Source organism: Furipterus horrens, unplaced genomic scaffold, assembly GCF_987537825.1.
Source record: "Furipterus horrens unplaced genomic scaffold, mFurHor1.1.pri manual_scaffold_9, whole genome shotgun sequence".
Lineage (NCBI taxonomy): Eukaryota > Metazoa > Chordata > Mammalia > Chiroptera > Furipteridae > Furipterus > Furipterus horrens.
In genome coordinates this window covers 81577524-81593765 of record NW_028327179.1, presented here as the reverse complement: position 1 = coordinate 81593765, position 16242 = coordinate 81577524, and the positions used below count along the sequence as shown (strand labels likewise).

Sequence of the window (16242 nt, the reverse complement as noted above, 5' to 3'; positions counted from 1 at the left end):
CTACCTACATTCTTCTCTGTGTGGGTTTATCGCTATGTCTTGCTGTCTCAGAATTGGCTATCTCCTCCTGCTCAAATAATCCATATCTTTGTTATTGTGGCTAAAAATTTGTGAAACGCTGTCTTCTGTTGTCATTCTCTAGCTGCAGATAACAAGTGACTTCACTATGGCTTCATGTGATCCTTGAAGAATGCCTTCCATCTGTGTTTGAGTGATTTTTCTCTGTTATGCACTTTGAGGAAGAGGTGCCTTGTCTTGATATTGCCAAAGCCACTCATATTGATCCATAAGAGTGAGTCTATATTGTTTATCTGTCATTATTATTGTCAAACAAACTTTCAACACAGTATGGTAGATAACCTTATCTACAAGCCAGATGAGATTTCAGAAAGCCAGTTTGCTGCCACAGGATAGAAGATCTTCCTTTGGGATACTTCTTCTCATGCTTTTCTTCCCTCTCTATCTGGAATGCTCAATTACTTGTGCTTATCAAAATCTTGTTTACTTGTTACCACTTAATACACATGCCACCTCCAGGAAGTCTGTGTGACTCTCTCACCCATATAGAATGTCCACATTTTGTGGTTTCTCTTAGGTCATAGGATTCTACTCATAGTACACTTAACTCCAGAGAAGGAAAACTCTGACTCCAAAAAACCTCCGCTGCCTTGCGGCATACCTCTTCAGGGGAAAGGCTAGGGGAGTAAACCCCGACAGAAAATCCGGAGCCGGAGTCCCTAAGGCGGTTTGACATTGTAGTCAACACCGGCAACTCCTGCGGCGCACCTGAAGCCAAGCTGTATTGACTCCGTCTTTCCCTTGGACCCTTCAGCTGCGAAGAGAGGGGCGGTCTGCTGCATGGGCAACAGCAGACTCTCCATATCACCCCGCCCAGGCTCTGTAGCCTCAGCTTCACTGGAGAGGACACTCCAGCGTCATCGCAAGATGTCGATTCAACACGGGAGGAGACAGATACCGTGTCACTCCCGAGTCGGACTGCACAGCCATTCTCGGCGGTGCAGATAGACTCTTAAGAAGCTACACCATCGTCTCTCGAGACAGACGGCTGCCGACGACGACACTTAACTCCACCTGCTGGATCATAAGATCCTGAGAACAATGCCTAGCTTTGCTTATGTAGTGGCCTCACTCAGTATTTTACACATGGCTCTTGCTGCAAGCCTTCCAGTACCTGGCTTTGCCACTTAATATTCCTAGATTAATCAGAGTTTAGACTGGCTTTTGGATTTGAGGTAGAAAGTAGTTTGGCTGATGCAAAATTGTAGAACGTAGGCAAAGGAAAATAATGGGAGATGCCAGTCAATATCACTTACCAAGATACATACAGTAAGCAGTGAAAATGCAGTGGGGATTTAACAGATGGGAAAGTAGAGAAAGAGGAGGAAGTTGAGATGGAACCTCGGGGAACGCAGAATAAGTTAAAGGTAGTAAAATGTTTAGATTAATATAGCAATTTTCTTTCAAGGAAGTTAAGAGAATTACATAATAGAGACGCATGTCAATCTGGTGCTTTAAATTTTATATTACTAGAGACAAGATAATGCCTGGAATCAAGTAAGAAATCGATTACTATTTGTGGGACAAATCTGTGAAGTACTTGGTATTTTGGATGGAAGATTAATTAAAAACAAACAATCACTCACAGACAGATGACAGAGAAAACTGAGACTGAGAAACAGTGGTGAGAGCTGATCAGATCATAAACCTTCCTGGTAAAAAGATAAATATGATACTAGTACAAATGCAAATTATTGGCCCTGCCTGTAATCTGTCCCTAGGAGCAGCCCCACCAACAGAACTCAAGGTTCAGATATGCTGTATCTCAGCAAGTTTATCTAATGACTCTGAAAGTGGGAAGATTTTTATTGTGGCAAGATACTTAACATGAGATCTACTATTTTTACAGATGTTTAAGTGTACACAATGCAGTATTGTTAACTATAGCCAGAATGTTGTTGTACAGCAGATCTGTAGAACTTAATTATCTTGCCTAGCTTCTTTGTAATACATGTTCTCAGGCTGCCTTAAGTCAAGGCAGCCACCCATTCTGTTAGGGCTCTCACTTGAAAAAGGAACACTCAGTAGTCCACAGTTTGCAACCCTAAACTAATACTAATTGCATTCTTTTTCTCTGGATGTAATGCAGAGTGGGTACAGAAGCCAGTACAGGAAGTGGTATGAATTGACAGAAAATAAGAGTGAGAGTGGAGAAGGAAAACAGCCCAGTTTACAATCATTTGTTCAGTAGATATTTATCAAAAACCAACTCCATGTCAGTAAATAGCCAAGTGATGGGAAACACATGGAGTGTTTGGAGAATAAAAAGGGCATTTTTGCTTCTAGCCATAGAAATGAGAGAAGAAGATGATACAGGGTAAGTTTTGAAAGGTGGCCATGGCCAGCCAGGAGGTGAAAAGGACTTTGGATTTTATTCTACATGCGATGCCTAGACCCTGGAAGCTTTTGTGTATATGAGTGACATCATTTGAGTTAGTTTTGTGACACTGTATCTGGTTGGAGTGGAGAATGGAAGTCCACTGGCTTGTGAGGAGGCTTGCGCACTGGTTGAGCTATGTAAGAAGTAATGATACAACACAGAATGGTAGTAGGTGAGGGAGCAAAAGTCACTTGATTTAGGAAATGTTTTGGTGTCTGTAAGTTGGCAGGACTTGCTGATAGGTTTATTGTAGGGGAGATGGAGAGATAGAGAAGACTGAAAGGAGTGGGTTCTGGAGGTGACTGTGCTGCTGCTTTGGGCAGAGCCCTAGTAAATACCCAAGGGGGATGACGAGCAGGTGGTTGGCTATGTAAGCCTGGGATTCCGAGGGAGGCCAGGGCTGGGTAGATACATTGTGTAGTCTTTAGCAGAGAGAGGGCATTTGCATGCGGGACTAGATGAGGCCACATGGGAGTGTTGATAGAGGATAAAATGGAGCTCTGGTTTGAGTCCTGGGGCTTGTTAACATTTAGAGATTAGGAAGAGGAAAAAGAGGAAGCGAACAAAACCAAAAAGGAGAGGCTGCTAAGACATATGATGGTAGATGTCAACAATGAAATCATGTCAATAAGGTAGTGATAACCATGTGAAATCCTGCTGGCAGGTCGAGGAGGATGAAGTTTGAGAGGAACCCCTGGGCAGGGCAAGCTGGAGGTGCTGCTCAATGGACTGAAGTGGATTGAGTAGATTACAGGAAGTGGGGAAGTTGAAATAACTGTTCCAACTAGTTTTTTACATTTTATTTTTCAATTACAGTTTACATTCAATATTTCTTTGTATTAGTTTCAGGTGTACAGCATAGGTGATAAACAATCATATACTCTACAAAGTGTTCCAATGTTTCCAGTACCCATCTGACACCAGATATTGTTATTACAGTATTATTGACTACCTTTCCTATGCTGTACTTTACAGCCACATGACTGCTTTGTAATACCAATTTGTAGTTCTTAATCCTTTCACCTTTTTCACCCAGTCCCCCAACCTCCCTCCCCTCTGGCAACCCAACTAGTTTTATCCATAAACGGAAGAAGAGCAATGGGGCTATGGGTAGAAACCGGAGCAATTCACTTATTGTGACAGGACAAAAGATAGAATTTAAGAATATAGATGTAGGTAGAGCTTAACTTGATGAGAACAAGAGGCCGTTATCTTCAGATTGTGAGAAAATAAAATAGAAAACAATTGTACTTTTTCCAAAATTATCCATCACTGTATTTGCTGCTTGATGAAATGTAGAAGAATGGGAACTGCAGCAGGACTCGAGACTACTCACTTGCAGTTAAGTATTTTCATGTTTTATGCTCATATACAAATTATTTAAACTGGTCATTTTAGTTCCTAGAGAATATTTCTATTGAATTCTGTGCAGAAAAAAAGAAATGACACAAGAACATTTTAAATGTTTTAAATTTCTGTTTGAGCATCAACCTGATACACAATTATGCTTTGATTACTCTCTCCAGTCCAGCTTGTCTCTCTGTAAGTATAAAAAAATACAGTAGTGGACAATTCAGTGATAACAGGTGATTCTACATAGTTATTCTTCTGAACTGTTATATAGTAAACATAAATATATAAACAAAAACCAGCTTGCTCAAGTCAGTCTTTTCAGATTATAATATTCAGAATTTTAATGTTGTGCTTGCCTCTGCTTTGCTGAATAATAAAGGACTAGCAATTTAGCTATCCTATGACCATTTGAATATATAAAACTGCTGACAAAGGACCGGCATTTTAAGAGCTCAAGGTCCTCTTAATGAAGCAGTAGTAACATAATTTCCCCAAATTTTTGTATGATAGTAAAATACATATAACATAAATTTACCATGTTAATCATTTTCAAATGAATAGGCCAGTGGTATTAAGTACATTCATATTTTAACCATGACCACCATTTATTCATATCCAAAAGTCTTTTCATAAAAATGTGGACTTTATAAAGTTGCATGTCATCGTTGAGCAAGTGTCATGCTAATATTTTCTGTATCATCTAATTTTAGTATATGTGTTGCCAAAGGGAGCACTAATACACATTTTAAAGAAAATATTTATGTACAAAATAACTGAAAAATTACAGAAACAGTAAGCCAAAAAGGTAAGCAAAAACCATTTTATTATCATTATTACTACTAAATAAAGGATTATAACAATTTCATAATGCTCCATATCAGGATATCAATTGGGGGTGACTGTGATGTGTTCCCATAAAATACCCTTTGATTCTACACTCAGAGGCAGAACATAGGGATAGATGATCAGAATCAAAATGATATTGCTGTAGTTTCCTAATTTATCTGGTGAAAAATGAAATAACTAAAAAAAAAGAAAGACTTAAACCCAGATTAATTTACTTGTGATGTGCAAGGCATTATGCTAAATAATGTGCATGCATTGTCTTGCTTTATCCAGCAAGAATGCAATGAGGTAATTCTCTTGCTTTCATATTGAAGATAATAAATCTGAGATTCAGGTATAATAACTGCTCATGGTCTATAATCAGTAAACTGTGGTGAAAGTGGCCTCTAGGTCAGCCTGACTCCACAGTCCTTGCTCTTAATCTCTGTGCTCTATTATAACTATTTAGAAGTGATGGAAGCCCACATCTGCCCCTAATTTTACAAATTTATTACCTTGGATAATCTCCCCCAACTCATCCTGTTCTTATTAATATAACATTTGTGTGTGTGTGTGTGTGTGCAAAACTCATATGCCAAACACTGATCCTTACCTCATCGAGGTTTTGACTTGGACTCTCACAATTATTTCTAAGTGATTTACGAGCAAACACTTTCTCTATAGCTGCACTCAAGATTTGAAGTTTGAGGGGTTGGGGAAGATTTCATCAGTGTCCTTTGGTGTAGCTTTTCGGTATTCCTGCTCATAATTTGCTGACTTCCAAACCTGATGCCTTTGAAATGGAAACATTTCTTGAAATAAAACTGTTTTGCCAAAAGACACCATTTAGAACTCAATCTCAACTATCTACAAACATTCCTGCATCTACAGTCTGATCTTCACACCCGTCATGCGGTAAGAGATATAACTATTTCCAGAATTTTCCTCAGTGGAGCTTTATCATTAACATGTGACCTAATTCAGGAAGCCCTTAAATATTTGGAAGGCATTGTCAGGTACGTTTCTGTTTGTTGTGTTTAGACTTTGTTTCGTGTGCTTTCTTCTTCACCCACACCCCTCCCACCACTGTTATTTATTAAGAACTGCTGTAGCTGGGTGGAAAGAACATAGTTTTGGAAGACACCTGACCTGCCTTGATTTCTGTCAACTTTTAAAATTTGCTATGATTACAGAGAGTTAAAATTTTAGATTTACACATGAGGAAGTAGATATACGTGCAGTTGTGTGCATATATTTTGTGTTTGTGTGGCAGGGCAGAGGGAACTAGGAAACACTGTAATCTTAGTCTAATCGATCAACACAGGTAACAAAGAAGATGGTCTGGGTGAGTTTCCTGTTCTTCTCAGGCTTTCTTTGCACACTCCTTCCCGTCTCTTGGCGGAGTTTCACCAAGTTCAGCAGATGTCACCAACCATAGACACTACCCCATAGTAAGATGAGGTCTCCTTGGGTAAGGTTCGATCCCTGAGTGCAGGTGAGGAGAAGGGAAGAAGTACGGAATGGCTTTCATAACCTTTTTTCTTCTACTTCTCTCCATACACACTGAATTCTGATGTTGCTGGCTCATATATTGATAGCTAAGTACTAAGGTCTGCAGAAAACCTTATCATCCAAGACATCAGTCTGACTCTTCATGTACAATTTTATAAATTCTGAGAAAACTGCTATTTATTTATTTATTTCAGAAAATGTGGCATACACATACAAAGCAATACTACTTGGTCTTTAAAAAAGAAGGAAATTCTGCAATATGCTACAACATGGATGAAACTTGAGGTCATTATGCTAAAGGAAGTAAGTCAGTCACAGAAAAATACTGCATGATTCCACTTATAAGGGATATGTAAATAATCAAATTCATAGAATCAAAGAGTGGGATGGTGGTTTCCAGGGGCTAGAGGGAGGAGGAAATGGAAATTACTAATTATGGGACATAAAGTTTCAGTTAGGCACAATGAATAAATTATAGAATTAGTCTGTACAACATTGTACTTATAGTCAACAAAACTGTATTGTTGACTTAAGATTGTTTGTTAAGAAATCAGAACTTATGTTAAATGTTCTTGCCACAATAAAATAACAGCTGTTTTTCAAAATCTAGTTTTTCAGTGCACAAAGCTACATTACACGTGGGTTAGGCTCAAACTTCTAAATCACATCTAGTCTCTGACCTGGTGATTTCTCATAGTCAAACTTAATTTAACTTTGTGGAGCCAAAGAAGTGAATTTCTGTGACTTGGTGTGCTCTTTTAGATTTTGTTACCTGGAAAAAAAGATTTATGACTAAGCATTATTCTTTAAATAATACATGCCTTAAAATCTGGGCAATTGCTAACATGAGCAAAGTTTGATTTCTTAAAGATCAATGATATTTCCCATGTTATCATACCACTTTCAGCACTGATTCTCATATTTTATATTAACTTTCAATTATTTTCTGAAGTTTGTGTCAAATATAATTCTTAATAAAGCTGACAATATTTGTTCAGTAAGAGTCGTTCTCAATGTTTGCAGCTTCTAATTTTGTTGCCTCAGTTTTCATTATAATTTGTGTTTTCTGAGCCAGAATCATTTTAAATGAACACAAAGTTTCCATTGTTTGGTGGCCTACAAAACAAGCACGCCTGAGTTGCAACCATTAAAAAGCCTGACTCGGGTCAGTTTTTGTTATTTCCCACCCTGGCACCCCCTTCTCTTTTTTTAAAAAAACATGGGTAAACTAAGAAGAAGCAACTATTATTTGACCAATTTATTTAAATCAAAAGTGAGTAACTATGTTTCTCCTAGAAAGATGGCCAGATGTGTTTTTAAATTGTGAATGCTACAAACTAAATTTAGCCAAAGAACCTTGCTTTCTGAATGTTTCCAAAATGGAACACTGTGCTTTTGGTTGCTGCTTTTGGAGTCTCATAAGGACTCTAAAAGGTCAAAGGAGCAAGGACTGGAGCAAAATACATTCACTTACAATACACACAGCACAATTGAAATGTAGAAATTGGCTACATAAGTCATGTGTTTCTCCCAGGATGTTTGTATAATGCAGAGTTCTCTGTGAGTAGCTGATGTCTCTTAAAGGTTACATTTGACCTACCAAGTGTTTACAGTGTTGTTACTAGTAGAGAAATGTTTTAGGTTGCCAATTGTCTGCTTCATAAACTAATATCTGAACAGAAGATGGTATCCGAGTTTAGAGGGTTTGTTGTTGTTGTTGTTGTGAGATGAAATCTCTATCTCCACAGGTTAAACGTTGTTAAGAGAGAGACATTCTTCATTAAGCCTCTGCTCTAACACACACTTTAAAAATTAAGTGAAGTGAAGAGGGAATGCAATGATGTTGGCCTCTGGAAAGTTGCCTTTGAAGGATGACATCAGATTTTTACAAAGAACACATTGAGGGTACAAACTAATTTAAAACTCAGCTTTCCCAGAAGAGTCTGATCTAGTTGGAAATTCAGTTTTCTCAGGTACATTCCAGTAATTTGTTTCTGCTAGTTATAAGGAGATTATTTTCGTGTGTATGTGATATCTTAGAGGAGTCAATGGGGGCTTTTCTCTTATTTGAACTTATCCTTTAATGTTTCCTTCCCTAACAATTAAGAGAGTAGCTTAATTTTAAACACTTTGCTACTTGGTTTTTCACAATCTATATTCAGCTTTTATTACCTTTGGATCTTGAGTACCTCAAAAAAATTTTGAATAAAGTAATCTCAGAACTTTTTGCTTCCATAATTGATTGCTATAGTATTTAATTAACATTCTTATATGTGTTAAGATCTACTGTGTCCAGACATTGGTCTAGGTGCTAAGAATTTAGCAGTGAAATAAAGACAAAAATAACTATGCCTACAGAGTCCTTTCATTCTTGTATATACATCTAAGCCTAAATTTGCCTTTTCCAACTCCAACCTCCAGTAAAAATTACAAATGATTTGGTTTTTACCTATTTTCATCATTTTAATGGTTGCATAGCTTTGGAAAGAAATCACTATGAATTATTTTAAATCCCAGGAGATAGTTGTTCATGGTACTTCTTGGAGGTGAAAGTCAGTACTATTTAATTCTTTAATCAAGGGTAAGATCAGCATTTCTTAATATGTATCTATGGACCACCTAAGCCAGAATCCCCCAAGGTAATGGTTTCAACATCTGAGATCCATTACACAGTTCCTGTTCCAGGATATCAGGGTGAGAGCCAGGAATCTGTGTTTTTAACCCAAAATCTCAGTGATCCTTATACATGCTGAAGTTTAAGAATGAATGTGTAATTTAGACACAGAACTGAAGAAAGTGAATCTTAAATTAGAAAATGACCAAAAACAATTAGAAAAGAGTGACCTGATGTTTAGAATTAACAGAAAGCAATAAGTTTAAATATCATTAACATTAGTTTGGGACAAGATGTAAAGATATTTATAAAAATTGACGACCTTGTTTTCATTTGGAATGTTCAAGGCACCCTCCTCCCATCATTTTCTTAACCAGTCTAATCATTCAATACGTCGAGTGCCACCACCCATGGAAAGCTTTTCTTCATCACCCTACTCTCCCTAACACATAGTCCTGTCTTCTCTTGAAGCCGGCAAGCAATCTCAATAACTAAAATGCTGTGAAAGGGCAAAAACGTTATTTTTCTCAGGGAAAAGACTGTCTCTTGTTAAGGAAATACTTTTATGTCTGCTTGAAAAGAGAACATGAGACTACAAGAATAAATATCACCAACGGACAACAGCAAAACAAAATTGGTGCTAGAGAGGTTGCCTGAGGAGAGGAGCAAAGAACCTCACACATGGGGTTGGGGGAGGCTGCCACTAACGGAATGCTTAAGATTGAACTGAGTGTCATCTGTGATACAAGCTTCCTTCTTCTTCCCATACTCAGTGAAGCCTGCTACACACACAAAAGCCTAATGTAAGTACTTTTTAATGGAAATCAAGTTAAATCGATGGAGGTCTGTACTGAGGTTAAAGTGGAGCATGGAGCAGAGAGGGTAGGGGAACAACTGGCCATCAGAAGCCCAACAAAAGATGGAGGATTAGGAATCAGGGAGAAGTTGGAGCCAGTGAAGCTGGGAGAAATAGCTGGGAAATTTCAGAAATTAGAGGAAGGCATTCATCTTCCCACTGAGAGGGAAATGAGGATTCAAGCTAATCTTAAATCCTCAGGGGTAGGAGGACCCAACTGATTATTGGCCTTCTGTTTACTTACTGTTTTATGCAATTATGTTTTATCTTTTTTACTAGGTTTTGAGTTTATAGTTAGTAGGGCAGCGTTTTAGTCTTTTTTTTACTATTAATCATTTTTTTCTGCATGTAGATTTTGCACTCTGTAGGCTGCCACATATGTACTGAATTATTTTTGTACTACAATGAAAAGCATGTGGATTTTGAATAAAAAGTGTCCTATTTATGATCTTTGGGTATCATCCTGTGGCCCTTTTAAGTTCTGAGCCCTTAAGTCTTACAGACATTTTTAGAAAATAACTCTGTCTGTGTCTCTGACTGTTTATAGAATGTCTCGGTTATTTAATATTTCTATGGAATGAAATGGTCATTCTTTTAAAATAACATCTATAAACTGCTTTTCTATGTAAACGTATATGATAGTTTAATTTCCTAAAGTTAGTTAAATTTTTCAGCAAGTATTTCAGATGACCTCATATGTATTCCAGAGCTTATGATAATTTTAACTTTGTGAGTTAAAAGCTGTGGGTAAGCTTGTTATAATTTTAATGCTGAAAATAAATTTATTTTCCTATGAGGATTCTAAATATTTAGAGCAATTATACTTGGCATCTACAATTTTGATGGGAGATGCATTAGAAAACACTACTTGGCACCACTTACAGATAAAGAAATAAAAACATAAGTAAGTGGGAAAGGCACAAAATGGCATTTTACATTTTAAGTTTGGCTCATAGCTCTAACAATAATTTATGTTCCCTGAGAAATTCCCTTTAAACCTTTTTCATCTGTAAGAGAGCTATCCCGTTGATCTTCTATATATTAGTTTCATGGTCTAAAACAAAGACTTGAATAAGTTGAATGCAGATAAGTCCATGAGACTATCTATATTTTTGTTTTGCTTTTATAAACAGCCATCTTGTATGTCAGGCAATACTGTTTTCACTTTATACATGAGAGCGGGAGGCAGCCATTAAGATGGCCTCCATGCTTCCCTCTTGACTTCCTTGAGTGTGGTCTGAACTTAGTAACTCATTTCTAAAGAAGGGGATATAGCAAAAGATGAGATAGCACTTTCAAGATTAGGTTACAAAGAGACTGTTCTGTCACTTTGCACATTCTTTCTTCTTCTCTCATGGGTTTGTGCTGAAGGAAAGAAGCCAGCCACCACATTGTGAACTTCCCTATGGAGAGGTCCATGTGAGAAGGAACTAATATTGCCTGTCACTAGCCAATGAGGACCCAAGACCAGTCAACAGCCATGTATGTGATTTAGAAGTACACCCAGGGGAGCCTTGATATGACTACACCTTGGTTTACACTTTGATTGTAACCTTGTGAGACAGCCTGAGCCAGAATCACCCAGCTAAGCTGTCCTTGGGTTCCTGAGTTACAAAAAAAAAAAAAAAGATCATAAATATTCATTTTGAAATCTGCTACATTTTATAGTAATTTGTTGTTTCATTCATTTTAATACCACAAACTGGGTAGCTTACCAACAACAAAAATTTATTTCTCAGTTTTGGAGGGGGGGAGGCCCAAGTTCTAGGTGCTAGAAGATTCTGTGTCTGCTGAGAACCCACTTTTGGTTCATAGACAGCAAGGGATATTTCTAGGCCTCTTTTATAAGGGCACTAATTCCATAGACCTCACCTCCTAATACCATCACCTTGGGAGTTAGAAAATCAATATATGAATTTGAGGGAGACACAAACATTTGGTCTACAGCATTTGTTTTGCAGCAATAGATAATTAATACAATGAGGACATTGAGTCCCAAAAGGGTCATATGATTTAAACAAGGTATCACATGTAAAGAATTGAAAACTCAGGGTTTTCTCACCACTTGGTCAGAGAAGAACTCTTGGAAAAGGTGGCCCTGAGCAGATACTTAAATGAAGTGAGCCATGTGAACATCTGAGGAATAAGTATTCAGGCAGAGAGACAGACAAGGGCTAGTGCTTGGTCATAAGAACACTGGAAAAGCAACAAGACTGATGTGGATAGGGAAGAACAAACTAAAAAGATGTAAGGGATGAGATCAAAGGGATAGAGAAGCCAGATTGTGCAGAGTCTTCTAGCAATGGCAAGTACTTCGGATTGTGTTCTAATTCTAGTAGGAAGAACCTGCATTATTTTAAGCAGAGAAGTGATATGATATGATGCACTTTTTAAAAAATACTTGTGAAATGAAAAACAACAGGAGGAGTAAAGACCCTGTGGAGATTTACTGAGACTGGTAACGTGTCTGGGTGAGGGGTTTTGATGGCTTGGACTAGTGAAGCAAGAGAGAGTGGTAGTAAATGGTGGATTTGGATACATCTAAAGGTAGAAGCAACAATAATTGCTGATGGATAGGGAATAGCTCTACTGAAAAAAGGAATGGCAAAAATTATTCTTTTGTTTTTCTGAACAGTTTTTTGAATTGTAGTTTTATTTAAGCAATTGAAGGATACTAGGAGAGGAGCAAATTTGGAAGGTAAGTGGAAAATACAGTCTTAATTTTGACATATTGCATAGAGTGTCAAAAAAGTCATCGACTATATGAATCCGTGGCTTAAAGAGTCACTGGAACAGGATATACATTTGGTAATCATTGATGTATAGATGCTATTTAAAGTCATGGATGTAGATGAGGTTACCTAGAAAGTGAATGCAGATAGAGATGATATAAGAAAATGAAGCCCTGGATTATTCTGCTATTTAGAGATCAGGTAAATGAAGAAGTTTAAGTGAAGACCAAGATGTAGAGGTCAGTTAAGTGGAAGGAAAACCAGGAAAATATGGTGTTAAGGAAGTCACATACGGAAAATATTTTAAGAAAGATAGGGTTATCAACTGTTTCAGATATCACTGGCAAGATGAGGAGACATCCACCAGAGTGGATTGAGAGTGTAGAGGGAAAGAAAGCTGTTTGAAGAAAGTCAAGGGGACAAGGAAGATATGAAGCATGAGAAAGTAAAGAGAGCAGTTATTTGTGGAAAAGATTCTTTAGAAAAACAAGCGAAGAAATAGCCAGTAGTTAGAGAGAAATGTGGGGTCTAGGGAGAGATTTTTTTTTTTTTGTTAGGAAAGGTTATAACATGTTTGTATAATGGGAATAAACAGTAAAAAGGAAGATAATATTGATTTAGGCAAAAGAAAGAAAAATTGCAACAATCAAAAACCTTTGAAGAGACTGAGATCTGGTGCCCAAGCAGAATGGGTGGGCTGAATTAGGAAGCAGCAGAGCTCATTTTAACAGGAGAAAATCAGGCTATATGGGGGCAAATGGGGTGCTTGGAGATTGAGATCGTTTTTATTTCTGGTTGCTTTTATTGACATTTTTTCAAAGAGTATACACTTTTGGAGCACAGGTTTAATTATGACCAGAGTGCAATCTGAGTTTTGACCACTAGAAATTAATGGTTTTGAAAATATGACTGTAACCAAATTAGATGACCAGTTTTAAATCAAAGCACACAGGCATTAGAGAAGACTTGGACTCAAGGTATATCTAAAGGAATTATACAGGTTTGATATTCTCTTTGGATTTCAAGTACATGGCCATAGAATTTTCACTTGTTTTTGCCCTAGCAAAGTGGATTAAAGTTAGGTTTTGTTCTCCTCTCATCCTTTTGACTATCTTTCTCGGGAGATACAAGGGAACTCTCCTAGCATTTTGTATTTTATAATCGCTCTTTTTCTAAGAATGGGTATGTATGTATGTACACACACACACACACACACACACACATACAGCTGAAAAAATGGCACAATTTATATTTGACTTTGTTGTGTGTGAGAATACATAACTTTAATGATATGCAGAGATTATATAAATTTGGATGTTGATTGAGATCCCCAGGGAACTCTACACTGGCACTTTTATTTTGAAATTCCTATTCCTGCTTCATCAGTCTGAACCTCCCATCTTCTTCCCCAAAGTTTTTTCATTCTTTAGATCTGTCCCACTAGGGGACACATTCCAGGAGAGCTCTTTGTATATTTGATTTGTTCATATGCTTTATTTGGGGGAAAAAAAGTAAAAGCTTATCTGGTAATTTTGAGTCTTTTCTATTTTAAAGGAAGAAATTATATGGTAAAACTTCAATAAGCAACACCAAACTATATTTCCCTTTTGATAAGTGTAACTGCCTTTTTCACATTTCAGAAATAACATTTAAACACCTTTTTGTTTAACATACTTAATATAAGTGGAATGAAACATTTGTTCTTCTTGTAGGGTATCATTCAGATTTCAAATAAAACATGTTAAAGGCCCACAGCTCAACTTTCTTAATGATCATTCATGTGAATTATGGGTTTTAAAAATAAATACCTTTTGGAGGAAATAAAATAAATGATGTTTGAGGGGTTACTTATTTTTTAGAGAAGATATTGCTTATGTTAAATGCAGTTTAAGCAAGCTTTCCCATCACCCCACCTACTAAGATTTCTCAACCTTTACGCCATCCCTTGATCATGTACTACATTTAACCCAGCCCCGATGAATGGTAGACCTGCAAGCAGTTGGTTGGATCTATCTACACAATAGGTACTTTATGCAGAAAATGTATGTTATTTTTCTCTCTCTATTTGAGAAACATTATATCATGATGGGAACTAAAATAATTCCAGCTTCAGAGTGTCCTTTAGAATTCCCAAATGTCCTTAATTACAATTTATTCCTACTTTGGAGTGGAAGTATTATAACCTATAAACTGGTAAGGAATAAAAAAGGGCTAAACAGTCATTAGGTTGGGTATTAATAAAGAGATGTATATTATTTGTACTTATCCTCACTATAGGAAAGCAAAGAAATTTTCATTACTGTAGCACAGTTAATTTATTATTTTCAAGCTGGTGCCTTAACTTCTGGAACACAAAATTAATGGGCTCTTGGAAACCCTTTCTGAATTGCTCTAAGTCAATAGTGGTTCTTCCCATTTGTCCTCTTAATTTATAGTATGTCTCCCAGATGCACTAAAACAAAGAAACACACTATGTAAACTTCTTTTTTTTTTAATTTTATTTATTTATTTTTAGAGAGAGGGGAAGGGAGGGAGAAAGAAAGGGAGAGAAACATCAGTGTGTGGTTGCCTCTCACAAGCCCTCAACTGGGGTCCTGGCCCACAACCCAGGCATGTGCCCTGACTGGGAATCAAACCAGTGACCCTTTGGTTTGTAGGCCGACACAGTCCACTGAGCCACACCAGCCAAGGCCACACTAAACTTCTTTTCATTTCCATTGCTACAAGTAAAAAAATTAAGAGTAGTCACAAGTAAATTATTTGCAGGAAAACTCCAAAACTGATTTAAAATAAACTTGGGTGTCACTCAGCATTGCCATGTAACTCTTTTAGACTGCAAATGACATGTTTATTTATAGAGATAGTTAGTAATGGATGGAGTTTTAGTGACTTATTTTCTAAACTAGCAACCAAGTCCATGAGTTTGATGACTGCTTATAAACTAATCTATTTGCATCTGTTGAAAAAATTAAAATTAGAAGTGGTAACTATATACTAATATTTAACATTACACCTGTTTTGGTCATATTTGCTTACAGATAGAAGGCTAATTATTTTTTGATTCAGAATCATTACACTCAGGTCATTGGGAATAAATTAATTCACAGTTCCCATATCTCTTTCTATGATAAGAGAGCAATGGAAAAGTTGGGAAAGTAATTTCAGAATTTTCTGTTGTCTCATGTTGGTAATGAACCTAGTTTACCCTAGGGGAAAATCCAGATCATAGTTGAAAGGAAACCGGGTTTAGGGAGAAAAAGGTGCTTTGTACACCAAGTCCAAAGAATGGGGCAGGGCCAAGAATGGGAAAATATAAAAGTCAGAAAGAGAAAGTTGGAATTTAGTTTAAAGATTTGGTCTGGTACAATGGTTTACAACTAAGGTCAACCATTTTCAGACACTGCCAGTGTCACCCTGCTGTGACAGTGGCACATCATAGTGGGAATGGGGATTATAAAATCACAGGTTTACAATCACAGATATTGTGAAAGCAAGACACAAAGCTTCACTGTGCTCACTCCTTACCCATAATAGCTTAGTTCCTTAAGTTTTCTGTGTTGTTTATTTATTTATTTTTTTTGGTATATGATAGCTAAAAAGTTGAGTGACCATACATGCTAGTTTCCCTGACACTGTCCTAGTTAGTACCTACCTTTTTGTATAGTTATGAATAACACCCCTTTCACTCTCTTGAGTGTCCTAGTTTGGATGGTAAACTTCATAGTCGCTCTAGCTAAGGCTCAACAAAAGAAGGTATGATCATTTTAATTCTTCTTGGATTATTACCTTACATTTTTCTACCTACAAAGCCTGTTGAAATCCACATAGGAAGGGAAGGTTTGTTTTATTATTCCTTCTCTGGAGGATGACAAAGTGTGTGGAGAAGGTACAA

At 37.0% G+C, this 16242-nt stretch overlaps 1 non-coding gene across 1 annotated transcript; it reads right to left on the bottom strand.

Moving 5' to 3' along the window:
- Positions 1 to 4442: 4442 nt before the first annotated feature.
- On the bottom strand, positions 4443 to 4545 carry LOC150002058 (U6 spliceosomal RNA). The gene has a single exon (XR_016513278.1). It is a non-coding gene; the product is annotated as a U6 spliceosomal RNA (small nuclear RNA).
- Between the last annotated feature and the right edge of the window lie 11697 nt (positions 4546 to 16242).